Source organism: Microtus ochrogaster, unplaced genomic scaffold (genome assembly GCF_000317375.1).
Source record: "Microtus ochrogaster isolate Prairie Vole_2 unplaced genomic scaffold, MicOch1.0 UNK3, whole genome shotgun sequence".
Classification (NCBI taxonomy): Eukaryota; Metazoa; Chordata; class Mammalia; order Rodentia; family Cricetidae; genus Microtus; species Microtus ochrogaster.
This window is the reverse complement of record NW_004949101.1, coordinates 11,527,464-11,545,103: the sequence shown is the minus strand read 5'-3', so window position 1 is coordinate 11,545,103 and position 17,640 is coordinate 11,527,464. Positions and strand designations below refer to the sequence as shown.

General features: G+C 38.6%; 1 pseudogene; it reads right to left on the bottom strand.

Annotated features, from left to right (window-relative positions):
- Positions 1-1,771: 1,771 nt before the first annotated feature.
- Positions 1,772-16,955, bottom strand: LOC113458098 (annotated as a pseudogene).
- Positions 16,956-17,640: the final 685 nt, after the last annotated feature.

The window sequence follows — 17,640 nt, the reverse complement described above, 5'->3', positions numbered from 1 at the left end:
CCACTGTGTATGCAATTTTAAATTTCCTTGTGTTGTTTTCTTCACAAAACTGCACATCTTTCATACCACTCTGTTTTGGATTATTGATATCAATAACAATAAATACAGAAACCAGCCACCATGCTACAGAGTGTTTGTTATGCTGTCTTGAAATTTTCTCTGACAAACTGTTTAGCCTGTTGTGATTTCAACCTCATTAAAATGATAGGACATGGGCAGGATGCAACCGTACTTTTTGCCAGAATGTTATATGAGTGACTTCTAGCCCAGTAGCCATGCCAATTCCCCACTCAAATCTCATGAGCCAGGATCAAGACTTTTTCGTATGCGTTTCTATCAGTTTGTTGGTCTTCACCTTCTGACCAAAATGGTCTGCAAAGCTCCATCTACAGCACTCTGCCTCATCCCTTTTTCAGTCAGAGAGCAGAAGGTTTATGGTCATGTTTCCTTCAGCAAGGACGCTACCTTTTTTCAACAGTTTTCTGTATTATTTACTTTCTCATCACTATGACAGAATGTCTCAAAAAATCAAATGCTAATAGAATATACTTTAGAAAATTTTCTGGTTCAAAGAATGTTGAGCAGAAAATATAGAGACTGTCTCGATACCTGCTCCACTCAAATATACGTAGCCTCCCCTCATGACCAAGAGTTATAGATAAGATTGGGGTCACACATAAGAGACAACCACTCTAACTGAAGTGTCTCAACAAGGCAAAACTTTACTCTTGGTCAAAAGGTTGCTCATTTATAAAGTGGAGGAATCACCATAAAGGAGCTGTGGGTCCATTTGGTTTTTATTCTAGCACCGGGTAGTGACTGTGTCTTTCCCTCAGTGGGTGGGGTCCAACTTTATAATCTTTCATAATTGGCTATTTTTAAAAGAATCTAGAACAGAAGAAATAAGGGACAATGGGAAGAGGTCAGCCACCAAGTCACTTAAGTTCTGAGAATCCAGCAGGGTCTTTGTAGAAACAGAGGTCTGACAAAGTGCGGAGAATTAAAACATTTGTAGAAAAGTCTGACAAGGTGGGGGAGATAAAAAAATTTGAATTACTTGGAGTAATATGTTTTATAGTATTTGGTAGAAAAGACTAATATTTTATTTTTCTTGTGTTTCATACAAATATTACTGAGAAAATAGTACCATTTTTAGTTGATAGAACTATGTTGATAATTCATTGTCATCCAAAGTCCATAGTCCAAGTTCAGTACTGAATATTTTATGGATATGACATAACTCGTGTGAAATGTTGTATCTTATGGTATCATACAAATAGTTTCACAAATTTATAGATTCCTTGAATTTAGAATTTGGCAGTAAAATATATGTGCAATCCCAGTTAACATATCTGTGTTGACTCCATTTTACAGCTTACTAATTATATGACTTTAACAACAATTACAATTTTTATAACTTTCTTTTTTCACTTTTTTCACTTAGATTTGTTTCTTGTACTTTGTTCTGTTTAGATTATGTAACTCTTGTTCAGTTATGAGGACAGTTTTTAAAAGATGGTAGACTGCTGGTTAATTTGAAGGATGGAGCAGGAAGAGAGAATATGTTAAAACTCCAGGAAACATACCTTCAGAGTTAGAAAGTTTCTTCACAGAGCCTAAATCATCTAATCTATTGAACATAATCTCAAAATGGTTGAGGATTCTACTAACTAATAACAGGGTTTCTCCATTCAAATAAAACAGGTAGACCAGCTCACCTGGAACTAACTGAAATAAAAAAAAAAGAAAGCAAAATTCAAATACCTCAGGTTCATGATAAAATGTGAGTATTTAAATGCAGTCCTTTAGGTTGGATATTGGCACAAGACACTAAGTTTTTCCTGAAAGTAGAAAGCACAAATGAGGAAAAGAAGAAGTCTTGCTTTCTGAGATTACTTTCAAATCGCTTAGTACTCTTCCACTTGCCAATACACTTGACACTGTAGGTTTGACTGCAGTTGGAGAGGATCCTGAAACCGTGCTGGCCAGGGTTGGCTTTCTCACAGACCACCTACATTACAGATCCCACACACCAGATCCTTACTGTGCTGCATAGCAAAAGAGAGCTAGTGCCACATCCCTTTCAAGACTTTATGTGCTATGGCCTGTGGGCAGCATCCATCAGGTATAGGGACTGCATATCACCCGTGACACCGTAGTCTCCATGGAGATAAACAGCCTTCATAGCAACACCCTCCCACCGCAGCACAGGGGCAAAACTACTTTGCCTCCACAGATATTGGCTCCTTCTCTGGGCCTTGGTCACTGAACCCTGCAGGGATACTTCAGTGCAAGATTTAGGGGTAGGGATAGTACAGTCACAACTTAAGGCTGCGTATGAACAGACTCAAAGGCATTCACCCACTGCTCTCAATCTACTCCATCAGTTGGAAAGTTCTGGTTTCTTGACTCATCATCACCCGGAGGTATTGCAGAAAGTAATCCAAATTAAGAGGAGAGATTTGAGGAATCAGCAAGGACTAGTTTTGCACTCAGTTTTGTAGAATTATTCCTGTCTCGATGACTCACCGTGTTCATATCTGCAGTGGTCTCAGTAAATGCAGTGTACTCTTTAATAATACTTGCATAATACACCATATGTATCATCAAAGAGCTACCTTTTTCCTTGCAAACCCCATGCACTAAATACATGTAGGTAACCTATTCCATTGGGCCAAGATCCTTCTCACTGCAGGAAAGGGTGAGAGAGTCCACTGCCACCATGCTCCTGAAGTGGGTCTCTAATTTTCTTTTAAATCTAGGCAATATAAGCAGGTGAAATCATCATGAAATGGTCTGTGAAGTTCTTCAGGCATTGCAAATTTGAGTTTCAGTACATTTACTACTTGAAACGGGCATACTAATGAAACAAATGCTTTGTATGCCTGTGAAAACTAAAAGACTAGACTGGATAATGTGGGGGCATAACATGTTGGAATTGAGAAAGTGATGCTTACGTTCTGCCCAGGTTGTGGTATGGGAACACATCAAAGGATGACTTCACATTGAGGGTGGAGAAATGTACAGGACCACAGGGTTCAGGCAGCATTTGAAAGTGGCTCGTCAGTCGATAACATTCTAATAGGAAAAGGAAGAACAAATTCAGTCATGAGAAAACTTTCAAAAAGGATTCTGTCCTGACTAGTCTTCTTTCATAAGGATTGGCTTTGGAATCATCTGGAAACACACTTCCAGGGATGTCTAGGAAGAGTGTCTCCAGAGAAATTTTCCTAATGGAAAAGACCTGTCTTGTACAAAACAATCCAATGAGCTGTGACTATGGACTGAATTAAAAGGAGGAAAGTGAGATGGGCATCAGTGTCTATGACTTTCCAATGGAATTCTGCTTTCTGACAGCAGGTGCAAGGTTGAAAGTTCTCATACTCCCACTTCTTCACCATGCTGAACTGTATTCCAAAACCTAGAAGCCAGAATGAACCCTTTTAACTTATAACATCAACTACCCCCTCAATGAAATGCATAAGTGTTTCTTTTACAGTGTCCAAAAATTTTCACTGAAGAGCTCTTTCTCTTCTTTGGTTATATATATTCTTATTCATTTGTTTTTGAGGCATTTTTAATAGTAAACTTTCCTGATTTCTTTTTCTAAAATTCCATTGTTGGTATATATAAAAGCTTTTATGTTTTATGATGATTTTGTGTGCTGCAACTTAACTTTGCTTATTAGGTCTGGGAGTTTTCTAGGAGACTGGATAGGCTTTTTTAAATAAGAATTATGTCATATTCAGATATACTTTGACTACCTTCTTTCCTATTTCCATCTATTTTATGACTTTCTCTTTTCTAATTACTATAGGTAAGTCTTTGAGGACTGTATCAAATAAGAGAGAAGAGACTGGGCATATTTGTTTCATTCTTGATTTTAGAAGAAATGCTGTAGGTTTGTCTTGACTTAATGTCATGTTTGCTACAGGGAGGTTGAGAAATTCTGACTTTGAGGTATGCTCCATCTATTCCCAAAGTAAACAGAACTTTTTTTCAGGAAGGTATGTTGAGAAGTCAAATGCTTTTCAGCATCATTTAAAATAATTATGTGGTTTCTGTCTCTAAGTGTATTTATATGATGCATTACATTTACTGATTTATGTATTTTGAACAAATTCTGACTGTCTGGAATAAAGCTCACTTGGTCATAATGTTTAATCTCAATGTGTTCTTGAATTAGATTGGAAAGTATTCTGTTGAGAAATTTTGCGTCTGTATTCATCAAAGAAATTGGTCCATAGTTCTCTTTTCTGTTGCATATTTATCTGGATTTGGTATCAGAAAAAAGCACTGTTTTCATATAAATAGTTTGGTATTGTCTCTCACTTTCTCTTTCATGAAACTGGCTTAGAAGAATTGGTGTGATATCATCCCTGAAAATCTGACAAAATTCAACAGCAAATCTGTCCAGTCCCGGGTCTTTCTTTGAGGAACAGATTTTGATTACAGCTTTAATCTCATGCTTGTAATTTGTCTCATGGTCCTATGAAGGCTCTACAGCTGTCAGTCCAGAGTCTCCATGAGCTCCCAAGAGCTTGGGTCAGCTGTCTCTATGGATTTCCTGCTGACGATCTTTACATCTTGACCCCTCTTGCTCATATTAGTCCCCACTCCCTCTCTTCCACTGGACTCCTGGAACTCAGCCTGGTGCTTGGCTGTAGATCTCTGCATCTGCTTCCATCAGTTATTGGATGAAGGTTCTATGATGACAGTTGCAGTATTCACAAATCTGATTATAGAGGAAGGCCAGTTCAGACACCTTCTCCACTACCCTTGTTAATTCCTAGGAGTTTCCCTGTCTCCAGGTTTCTCCCTAACTCTAAAATTCTTCCCATCAAGATATTTCTTTCATTGCTCTCCCTCTCCATCCTGCCGTCAACTTGCTTAACCGGATCCCTCATAATCCCCCCTCACCCCGAAAACCACTTGATCATCTCATCAGATGCTAACAAAGTCTTTGACAAAATCCAACACCTCTTCATGATAAAGATCTTGAAAAGATTATGGACAAAAGTAATATACTTAAACATAAAAAAGGCAATTTACAAGTAGAAAGCTAACATCAAATTAAATGAAGAGAAACTCAAAGCAATTCCACTAAAATTCAGTCACACTGAAATCTATCTACTATCTGTAACTATGTTTAGTAGAGACATAGACCCAAAGTTACCTGGGACCATAGCCCTACAGACTCTGGATATTGGAATGATAATTATAACCTCAGAAGTCAGAACTTCACATCCACACTAGGCTGATGCCTCCTGTTCCCACAAAAGCCTTTAAAACATGTCTCTATCTAATATGTGATACTCATAGAGCCATGGCTATGGAGGTGTTTCTGATCTACTGGGGGCCAATCAAGGAAAACTCATTCTCTTTCACCTAGAAGCCTTTAACTGTCCCTAGCTCATCAGGGGTAGGGATTCTTGAGCCACTCTCCTCTCCATGCTAAAAATGTTGACTAGTTTAGTCTTGTGCAGGTCTTGCCTAGGCAGCCACAGCTGTTTTGAGCTCATAAATGGAGTGTGTCTGTCATGCCCCAAACTTACTGTTTCCATTCAGTCACCCTAAACATCAGGCTTTACAATTTGTCTATTTCTTCTTCTATGATGGTCCCTGAGCTTTGGTATATGGTTGTGGTGGGGTTAATATAGATGGTCAGTCTGGCGTCGAGTACTTCATTGATGCTTATTCTTTACACTATGACCAGCTGTGAATATTTACATTAAGCACTGTTCACTGTACAAAGACATTTCTCTGAGATCTGAGAGCTGCCCTGATGTATGGGTAGAGAAATAAAAATAGAACAATTTGGTAATCTGTCTATTTAACCATGGGCTTTTGATCAAATTTACAGTACTAACCATGCATTTCTTCCTGTGGAATAACTTTTAAGTACAACCAGAAATCAGTTGGTTTATCTCCATAACTTTCATGGCACTCCTGTTCCCATGAGTATATCCCAACATGCTGGGCCTTATTATCATTTATGGGATTTATATCTAGGTAAGACTGGTGATGACTTTGCCCCTTTGTACCCTGTATCGCATCTTCTGGTACAATTAAATCTAGTCAGGAAGAAGGAAGCTACATTATCAGTACTGACCTGATTTCTGTGTGTGCTGAGATCAACTCTGGAATCTGCAGCAAGAAGGTCCTAACTTCAAGTTCTGAGAGGATTAAGTGACAATGTGTATGAGGAATAACTACCACTAAAAGGGTTTAAATAGCGAGTGGAAACTTACTAAATTATAAGCTATATGTGTATATATAGTTACATATATATTTTATATACATATATAAGACTTCATTATATAAAGCTGAATATATATATATATATATATATATATATATATATATATATATATATATATATAACCAGAATAGGACAAAGCAAAAAAATGTGAGAAAAAGAGCCAAAGAAAAAATCCAAAACATGTGTCTCAGCACAGATCAGCATAGATGCTGAGACACACATTTTCACACACAGAAAATCCTTAAAAACAAAATCAGAAACCATAATACATAAACAAAAGATCTGTAAGGTTAATAAAAAGACAAAGGCAATGCATGGTGAGACAATGAGACAGAAAAACAAACAAAGCAAAAAGAAAACAGCGACAACCCTCTACAAAATACATTGAGTTTATTTTGTGTTGGCTCTCTGATGCTAGGCACAGGACCTACCTCTTTGTGTGATTGTATACCCAGTGATACTCCATTGGAGAAAACCAATTTTGTCCTTTGTGAGCAGTTACCAGTTGGAGAAAGCTTCTGGATTAAGGATGGGAGCTTGTGTCCACTTCCCTACTCAGAGCATGGACCCCACTTGGCTTAAACCTGTGCAGGACCAGCTCATGCTGCCACAGTCTCTCTAAGTTCCTATGTACACCAGTCCTGTTGTGTCTATAAGGTCTTGTTTCCTTGGTGTCTTTTATTCCCACTGGCTCTTAACAATCTTTCTACTTCCTCTTCCACACACTGGCCTGAGCCCTGAAGGAGAGGGATTTGATGGAGACATCCCATTTAGTACTGAGTTTTCCAAAGTCTTTTACTCTGTACACAATGTCCAGTTGTGGATCTCTGTATTTTCTCCCATCTATTGTGGGAGGAAGCATTTGTGATGATGGCTGAGCAAGGCACTGATCTATGAGTATAGCAGAATGTTTCTAGGAGTCATTTCATTGCTGCTTTCCTTTAGCCTAGCAGTTCTCGGCGTTCCTAATGCTGTGACCCTTTAATACAGATCCTCATGTTGTGGTGTCCCCAACCATAAAATTATTTTTGTTGCTACTACATATCTGTAATTTTGCTAAAGTTACAAATTATAATTCAAATATCTGATATGCAGGATATCTGACATATGACCCCTGTGAAAGACTCATCCAATCCTAACGGGACTGAGACATGTTGGTCAAGAACTGATGCTTTAGCAGAACAGTAGTATATATTTGGTTTCCCCCTAGGCCCATGGCCTATCTAGTCTCTGGTTCATGATCACCCATGTAATATAAAGCATGGGGTCCATCTCATAAAGCAGACCTTAATTCCAATCAGTAATTGGTTATTCCTCTAACATTTGTGCCACTACTATACCAACATATCTTGCAGGCAGATAACCATTGTAAATTTCAAGATATGTATATCTGGGTTAGTATTTATTTCTTTCTTCTTGTAGTGTGCAGAGTGACTTCCAGTATCCTAAACACTGGTCAATAGTGGTAAAGGCTCTAGGTAGGCACCAACTCGAGTTCCTTGTGTACTATGAATTATCTAGGTGTTGTTTAAAGCAATAGGGTCTTACTATCAGTTTGTGAAAAGAAGCCAATAGCCTTGGTAATAGTTCAGTTGTTTGGGGTTCTGTGGGAGCCCCTTTGGCCAACAAATCATTTATTTTTTTATTTTTTTTAAAGTTCTTACATCTTTATTCGAAGGTGGGGAAGAGACAGAAATCTTTAATAAATAAATAAATTAAAAAAAAAGAAGTTGGAGATCTGAAGAGTACTTTACACCAGACATGAAAATGCAGAGTTTAAGAGTTTGCCCAGCTAGTTTTAGGCCTTGCTTTGATCCAACAAATCATTTATATGTTTGGTTTTAGTACAGATGAGTGATGTGGGTCTATCAAATGTGCAAGTTCTTTCCAATAAGATGCAAAATGAAGTAAGGTGTGCAACTTCTGAGAAATGTACTACAGTTCTGGGAAACCTTATTTCTGCTTTAAGAAATAGTGAATTACCAGAGCAGAGAGAGTCCAGCAACAGTTGAATAATCTATGGTGATTTTAAAAGCAAGAGCTATATAGTATAAAGCTATACAGTATATTGTATGTATGTAGTATATAGCTGTGAAGAGATAGAAATTAGATATTTATAAGGGGTTCTTTTTTATGTTATATATATTATGTAGATATTTGACCTGTGGTGATAGAGGTATGTATGTAAAACTTGTCAAACATGGAATTATTTTTATAAGGTTTGATAGCATTGGTATGGCCTCCAACTCAAGAATTTGTTTTGCTACTGAATCTCAAGTATTCTTTAAGTGAGAATGATGTGATAAACATTTTCAGGTCCTACCAAAACCAGAGGAAAAAAATAACGAATGCTATTTTTGAAAGACAATAGGAGAGATAGTTTCAAGGTCATGTCTTCTATCACCATTGCAAAGAAAGAAAGAAGGAAAGGAAAGGAAAGGAGGAAAGGAAAGAAGGAAAGGAAAGGAAAAAGAAAACCCTGGGAGAAACATATTGCTGGCATTGTTTTTACTTAGAAATTCAGAAGCAGATTTTGTGGTTAAAAATAAAAGCATAGGTCTCTTAAGAAATATGGGTAGAATCTAAAAGATCTGTGAACCTTCCTGGGTGATTTTGATAGAAAATCAGAGGCACAGCTTTTTCAGGTTTATTGGCCAGGCTTTCTGGGAACCCAGGAATGGAATCCATCTGGACATTTACTAAAGGATACCAGATGGAGCCAAACCATGTGACACTGAACAGTTCTTTCTGCCATAATGTACCAATAGTGTTCTTTGGAAGAATATTACTGCAGACCCAAGAAACCATTTTTTTCTCTAATGATTTAGCTCCAGACTTGTTATGCCTTGGCTTCCTTATAGGAAGAGAAGAAGTTTCCTAAATATTCTCATTTCTCTCCAGATTTAAAGTTTAAAATTTGGAAAAAAGAAGACAATGGGTAACATGACCTTCTATTTTAATGGAACAGTTCATTAAAGACTCATTTGCAGGCACCATGTATGTTGATGCTTAGCACCAATAAACCTTATCATCTGACTTATACCAAACAATGCATGGAACCTGAAGACTACAACATATATATTTGTGAAATATAAAATGTAGCCTCACCATGTCTAATGTCTTTTTCACAAATCATTGTCCTTGAAAATACTGTATATTTATTTAGCAGTCTTCAGGACCTAATTAGTAGTCTCCCTTTACTACAATTCTGGTTTTCAGTTGCTTTTGTTCTCATCACTAATATTGGCATTGTTCCTGTTCCCTAGACAGTCATCTCCACCTTGTGTTATTCACTTGTTAAATAGGTTAGCCTATCCTTCTCTTTCCTATGTCTCCATATTTGTTCTCTCCAGTCTTAAGAAGCAATCATTTTATCTACTATCTCCTATGAGAAGTTTATTTCAAGTTCAGGTCCACACTCACATCATCAAGATCCTTCCCCTTTCCTTCTAAACTTTTCTCCAATGCTAACCAAGAGTGGCATCATAAGTTTGCTAATTCTTTTAGTAAAGACAAATTTCTTTCAGCAATTTCACAAGGCAACCTGTGAAACTACATAACTAAATTTTGATGTCAGAGAGGCACAGTATAATACTATGTAAATTAAACCATAAGCAGTCATCAGCCACAAATAGCCACAGTGGTTGGATCTGTGTAAGCAGCAGTGATTTGTTTTTTTTTTTCATCCAGTCTTCCAGATCCATCTTTGTTGTAGTTGGTCTCCCTCATTTATGCTTTTTTATGATATTCTCTGTGTTTTTACTCCTTATTCCTTCATGTTTTAAGTGCAGTGATCTCACTTCATCTGTAGATTATCTGTGGTCCTACATCTACCTTTACAGAGATGGAGAATTTCCAGGTCATGTGGATAAAAAAAGATATCTGGAAAAGACTTCAAAACTTTTAAGAAAATTTTATTCAAAGTTCCACAGAGCATTATCTTATCAATATACATAAAATCTTAAAACACAATTTGTGGAAATGTTTGTGGTTAGGGAGGAGAAAGGAGAAAACAAAATACCTTCAGGATATTTCAGTGGCACATGAAGAATGACTGTGTGGATAACACCCTGTTCATTCACAAGCTTCTAATTTATTCCATTCACTCTGTCTGGTGTGTGTTTGTAAACGGAGACTGCTCATTTGTTTCCTAGCTGCCCAGACCCAAATAATCACACAGAAACTATAGTAACTACAACACTGTTTGTTCAATGACTCAGGCATATTCCCAGCTAGCTCTTACATCTTAAATTAACCCATTTTTATGAATTTGTGCATCACCATAAGGCTTTGGCTTACCAAATAAAGTTCTGGGAATCTTTCTCCTTGGGCTGTTACATGGCATCTCCCTGACTCTACCTACTCTCCCTCTATATCTCTTCCAGTCTGGCTATATTCTGCTAAGCCATTGGCTGAAACAGCTTTATTCATTAACCGATAAAAGCAACACATATACAGAAGGACATCCCACATCATGCATTCATTAATCTGTTTTCACCCTATTGCTCCATTGATGGAGAAATGTAAATATAACCATTTAAGGCTCATAAGTGTCTATTCTGTGGCTTTATTGCCACTAGGGCTGAAAAGAAATTTCAGCCTATGAAAATATATGCATAATTTTTAAATTTGGTTTTATATTCATGTTTCTTAAAATATGTCTATTACAGAAGCAAATATGAACTTAAGTGTACATTCACTACTCTTTCACTTTTCTGCTTTCAGAGAATTGCTACACATTACGATGCTGGAGTGGAATAAAATAAATAGAATTATTAATCATAATAATAATGAAGTATTAACAAAATACAGTGTACACAGTAATAGCTACTTTAAAAAAGACATATGTTATAAAACTTACAATGATGGAAAGTGAAGCAGAGTTTCATGATTCTATCAGAACCCATGATTTTAATGTTTAACCTAATAAAGGATGGTAATGTTTTAGAGAAAGAGATAGGTACAGAGACCTAAAGAATGGGCATTAACTAGGCAAGGCCATAGAAGTAGATGATTGCAAAAGATTTTGTTAAGAAAAAAATGGGTGATGTAAGCAAATGAAAACTTTAAAGGAAATGAATGTCAGGTGGCAGGGATAGAAGGTTGAAAGCAAAACAGATGGTTACTTAAGGTGATACTGAAAATATTGAGAGTAGACGCAATCTAGATCATGTAAAACTCTTCCAAGCTGCTAGAGGAATATTGACTGCATTATGAACTGAGTGATGGAAAGCCATCAAAATGACTAAATGGGGGCAAAAGAAGTTCACTTAGGTATATTGGGTGTACAGTGAGTGACAGGAGGACCAGAAGAGATGCAGGGCAGCTGAGAAGTTTTTGTCAAAGTCCAATTGGGAAATGAATTAGTCTGGCAAAGGGTCGTGCAGAGATGGGGAGGAGCATATTGGAGAATTATTTAGAATTTATTTTCAGACTTTCTTAAGTTCGAATATAAAAAAGAAGGAACAGTCAAAGATAATTTTAGGGTTTCTATCTTAGAGAATCTGGTAGATGTGGTTTAACAGGACGTGGCTTATAGGGAGAATATAGTGCATGTTGGTGGATTCTATCTTTTCCTCTCTTCAGCTAAGGAATTTTGATTACTCCATATTAAGCTCATGGCCACTGTAGCAGGTTCTAAAATAAATTGAATGCAAAGCTTTGTTTTGAGGAAGCAAATCTGGGAAAAAATGGATAGGAAATCAAAGGAAATAAACAGGAATTCAATAAATACTGAGGAGCCAGTGGTCTTTTTATTGGGGGACTCTAGAAGAGAGATCTGAAGAAATACTGAGTTCTCTAGCCTGGTACTGATGGATAAAGAAAATGTACATGCTAAATAATAACCATTATTATTTAAATAATTACTTTTGGGCAGTAGCTTGCATCACTTCTCATCTATCCTGTGCTTTAAACAATGTAACTCTAGAAACCAGAGAAATACTCGGGTTTTTTCAGTAAGAGAAGAGTATACTGCAGAGGTCAATGAAGAGATATTGGCAGAGCGTGTGAAGTGTCTATTGCTCTTAAATTCTTTTCCTGAACAGGTGTGTGTGTATGTGTATGTGTCTGTCTTTCTGTCTGTCTGTACAGAGGTGGTACGTATGTGTGATTGCAAACATGTATGTGTTGGTACACACATTTATGGAGTATGCAGAGGCCAGAGGAGGCTGTCAAAAGTCTTGCTCTATCAGCCTGAAATAGTCTCTCACTAAACCTGAGTAGGGCATTTTTTCAGCTTGGTTGGTGACGACCAAGGCACACTCATCCATCTATCACTGAAACTTCTACAGGTATGCATGGCACACTAGCTTTTTACATGCGTGCCCAGGATGGGTGGGCAGTACAGGGAGCACTCTTGCCCACTTAGCCATCTTTCAATAGCCAACAATTTGAATTTAACCATTTCTCTAAGTTTATTTATTCAGTCTAATCCTTTTGCAATTTTTCACTTCTGATTCATATCCCAGTTCCTTTAACTTCCGTATTTTAATTAAATAATTGATCTATGCATTCTTTGGCCTCCAAGTGGAAATAGTACTCTCTATATCACATTACACCTGTAAGCTCATAGATTATTATAATGAGACAAAAGTAAATTGTGAAATCATATGAGATTATGTGCCTGTTTTGAAGAAAACCTAAGAAGAGAGACTCACAGAGTCCACTATGTTCAAAACAGGTCATAATGAGATGCCACTATAAATAATATTAGCTTAAAATGTATCCCTCACCGCTTTGGTCTTAAGCTGAAAAGAAAACTAGATGAATGTCTAACGGGTCCAAATGCTAAATTCCTCATTTTCATTAGTGACTTCTGTGATGGAGTATGCGTTTGACAATCTTTGCTCATACTGCCAAGTTGGCAGCAATTGCCAGCACTTTGTGAAGCTGAAATATAATACATCATACACAACTGGGCAAGGATCAGATACTCCATAACTATTTAATGATTGATGGAGTCAAATCTATTACAATCTTTGTAGGCATTCCTCCCAGCTCCTGTGTCAAACCTTTCTACTTGCTAGAGCTCCAATTCTGACTCCCCACGTTTTAGGTTTGACCCCATGTCTAAGCTCTTTTACTTCAAAGACATGGTTTTGGCTCTCAGCTGTGTTTTCCCCACCAAAGGATTTTCTGTGATAAGTTTCTTCTCTCTAGGACTCATTCTTCTCTTCCATCAATCATCTGCACTGAGAATTTTCTCACTGTTTCCTCATATTCCTGGATGGAAACATGCCCAAGCATACCTACTTCTCATGTGAATGTCTTGATCATTAACAACTATCTCTGAGGAATACATTCATACATACATACATACATGCATGCATATGCATATATATATATATATATGTCAGCCCCTGTTAGTGCATGCTGCAGGTCTGAACATGGAAAAACCACAGCCACTCTTCATGTGGTGACCAAATGTTTATCAAAGTACAGCAAGCCAGCACTTTGCAATTTTGCTCCACACTCCAAGATTTACAAATTTCCACCACTTATTTTTTTTCAATTCTTAAAACTTTTACTTTTTTTTTTTTTGAGGATTTTATACCATGCATCTCAATTCCACCCACCTCACAGTCCCTGGCTTTCACTAGATCCTTGACCCAAAACCAAACTTAAACGAAAAAAAAAAAAAGAAAGAGAAAAGTAGAAAGAATCTTGTAGCAGAATCTGTACTGTGGTCCATTGAATCCCATAGTTTATGCTTTAGTCCATCTTTACTTGGGAGTGTTCGTTGCTAGGAGTTCTTGGTCTGTCTTGAGGCCCCTGGCTTCTGCTATGCTGTAGATAGGAGCTGTGGGCGGGACTGCTTTTCGTCCTGCCTGGCTCCTGCAAGCTTAACTTTATACCCGGAATAACAACACACAAACTGTATTCATATAAACACTGCCTGGCCCATTATATCTAGCCTCTTCTTGGCTAACTCTCATATCTTGCTTAACCCATTTCTAATAATCTGTGTAGCACCACGAGGTGGTGTCTTACCAAGAAAGATTCAGCATGTCTGACCTGGAGGCTGGCTCCATCGCATCTGACCTCACTTCCCTTCTTCCCAGCATTCTGTTCTGTCTACTCCACCCACCTATGTTCTGACCTATCAGGCCAAGCAGTTTCTTTATTACTTAACCAATGACCTTCCCACATCACCATGCCACCAGTAATGGGCTCTCACTGGGGTTCTTCTTGGACATCCTATTGTCCTGTGTCATGGAAATCCTGCTGTTTTGGATCTGTAGGTTCATCCCCTTCACAAGCTCCAAAAGTTCACAAATTTGGTGGATGCTGGGATGGACCAGTACATAGACCTGATTCTGGGCCTGGGTAGCTAGGTTGATCAGCCTGCCAATTTTCCCTTATCACTACCTGGGAAGACCTCCAGTACTGCCTAGGCTAGCTCACCCAGCACAGCCTGCAGCAAGAAGCAGGGCCAGTTCTCTTGTTCTTGGTCCTTTGGGTCCAGCTCATCCACACTTATACCACCAGGGCCAGCTCCAAGGTCTTGTCTATGTAAGGTGTAGGGCTATCTGTCTTGATTACTGTGTGTGTGTGGGGGGTGCATATGAGGAAGGGCAAGGTCATTTCTCCTTCTCTCATGCCCTCAGGGATTAGCTCACTGGTGACCCATAAAACAGAGTTATCTCTAGTATGCTGCCCCAGTGGGGTTCAAGCCCACTTTCTTGTATACTGCAGCTGATAAGGGGTTAATCTAATTTTCTCATTATTGTGACCCTGGGGCCAGCTCTTAGCCTGCTGCCTTAGCAAGCAGGGAGGGCATCTACTAGGGGTGGGGTAGGGGTGGGGCAGGATCAGGTCTGCCGGTCTCGCATCCTCAAGGCCAGTTCACCTGCATCCCTTACAACAGACTCGCCTCTAGTGTGCTGCCCAGGTGAGGTGCATAGCAGGGGTAGGAGCTGGGGCCATCTTTCCTGATTGCAGGGGCCAGCTCTCTGTTGTCTTATCCAGTGAGAGCGGCAGAGACAGCTCAGCTGGATTTCAAGCAGGCATGATTCCTATGAACCCTTGTCATAACATGGGCTGTGGACATTAACACAGACCCCAACTCTAGCAGGACCGTGGACTCAGACATGGCCCTTGGCAGCAGTTCAGCCCAGGTGTCACTATAGCCCAGGTGGCAGCACAGGCTACCCAGATCAGTACGGCCCTGGAAGCATCACGGCTCTCAGACATCAACATGGTCTCAAGTCTCTGACCAGACCCTGGGCATCTGCAGAGGCCTTGTCCATCACTCATTTTCATTCTGCTGCTGAGCCATAGCCCTTTTTCTGACACATTTTCCAAAAGTTCTTTTCTGTGATTGCCCCTTTCTTTTGGTGTCCAAATGCTCTTGCTTGATATATTCTTTGACTGGGCAGTCTCCAGTGTGACTTCAAATCATGTCAGTGCAAAGGCTAGGACAAGTGTGAGCCCTGCTTGTTCCGTGCTTATTCCTCACCTTTATCTCTTGGTCTTACCCATTATGCAACTTGTGCTTTCTTGGAAGCTAAACAGACAGCTTGCTATTTCTCTGCTATGTCTTGAATTTTTGTATATCCATGCCTTTGCTTATGCAGGATCACTACAGGATGGTGCATTTGTGTCCTGCTTTCCCAAACTTGTGTATTCAGTTAAGTCCAACATAAAGGCTATTTCCTTCACAAACAGTTCAGAAGACCTTCAAAAAAAAAGCACTTATATACTTAAATACTATACAGTAAATTATATTCTTACACTTATACTTACATAGTTACACAACTTACATATTTACACTTATATATTTATCTATTTATTTGTGCTTTTTTTCAAAAACATACTTCATATTTCCTCTTTTATTATATAATTATCAGTTTAACCTTTTACTGTAAGAATATAAAAGTTTTAAAAGGATCTTTGTTATAATTTATACAAATTCACAAACAGTACAATTAATTGATAAAGGTCTCTGGGTTTCTCCATGGTCTCATGTTGCTGTGGAGAACTCTAAAAAAATAAATAAACAAACAAAATATCCAACAAAAATATACATCCTACTCAAAAGCGATTTTTTTAAGCCACAGTCCCAACCCCCCACCAAAATAAAGCCATCTATTCCTCCATTTAGAACAAAAGCTTTTCAGCCCCGCAAGCTCCCATTTGATAAACAGAACACAGACGTGAAGTGCAGTCTCCTCCCTTCAGTACAGCCCCAGGCTCTCTGCAGGCCTATGCTCAGCTCTCCCGACAGGAAGCCTCCTCGCTAGGTAACCATTTTGTGGGAAAACTTGGAAGAGGGTTGGGGTGGGGCATGGCATATATAATATATTTATACAACATCTGATTTCCATAATATGTTCCTAAGCAGAAGATATGTGAGTGCGCAACATCTTCTCATACCTGTGTGGCCTGCTCCAGGCCCTCTAACGTGACTTCATATTCATCATGGAGACGTTTCTGGTTGTATAGAAAGCACACAGTATGCAGGGCACTTTATACCCTCTAGTCCATACAAGTGGCCAGAGTCATTGCCTCAGTTCATTTAGTTGAAAAGAGTCTGGAGATACGTAGCTGTGGGATGATAGACAAAAGATCATGAGCAGAGGTAGGCACAGTTAAAGCCAACAGTGCATTTTGTATACGCCCATTCTGAAGAGTTAACGGGCTCTTGCCAGAGCATGGGCAGAGGAAGCAGCAAGCTCATGCATACCTTCATGACTACCTCACCCGCTCTGGGCCATACAGGACTCGAGGGTACTCAAGGTCAGTGGTATCAAAAAGAAGGATTCCCCCTCTTCAGTCAGTCAACAGATGATTACAGAATGACCTTTTCTGCATGTCCTAGATTAAGCAATAATGAAAACAGATGACCTAAGAAAGGGGTCTGACTGAAAAGCTGAGTGTTCCCTAGAGCAACAAGTGTTCGGAAGAATGAGACAAGAAAACACTTGCCTTCTGTTTTGCACTCAACATTGTTTGTTAGGGCAGAGATTCTTGCTGAACCCGAAGCTCATGAACTGGCTACACAGCTGAAGCTCCCTTGATAAATTTACAATTTGTCTCCACCTCCCCTGAGGCTTAAAGTTACAGAAGTAAAGTTCCTACTTTCTGGGGATGCAAACTCAGCTTCTCAGGCTAACACGGCTGGAACTTTGCCAACTGAGACTTCTCCCTAAGTACATTGTCTTCTTTTTTGAAACTTGAAGTCAAGGCAAAACATTTATTTTGAGTATTAGTTTCTTATATCAAATAGTAATCAACGTAAGTAACACTTGCTATGGTACAAACATTATTGTATATGTTATACCCATATAATCGACTTCGTTTTCAAAATTATCTTGTAAAATAGTTTATTTCCTTCTTAAAGATGAGAAATTGTCCCTCAGATGTTAATATTCCCA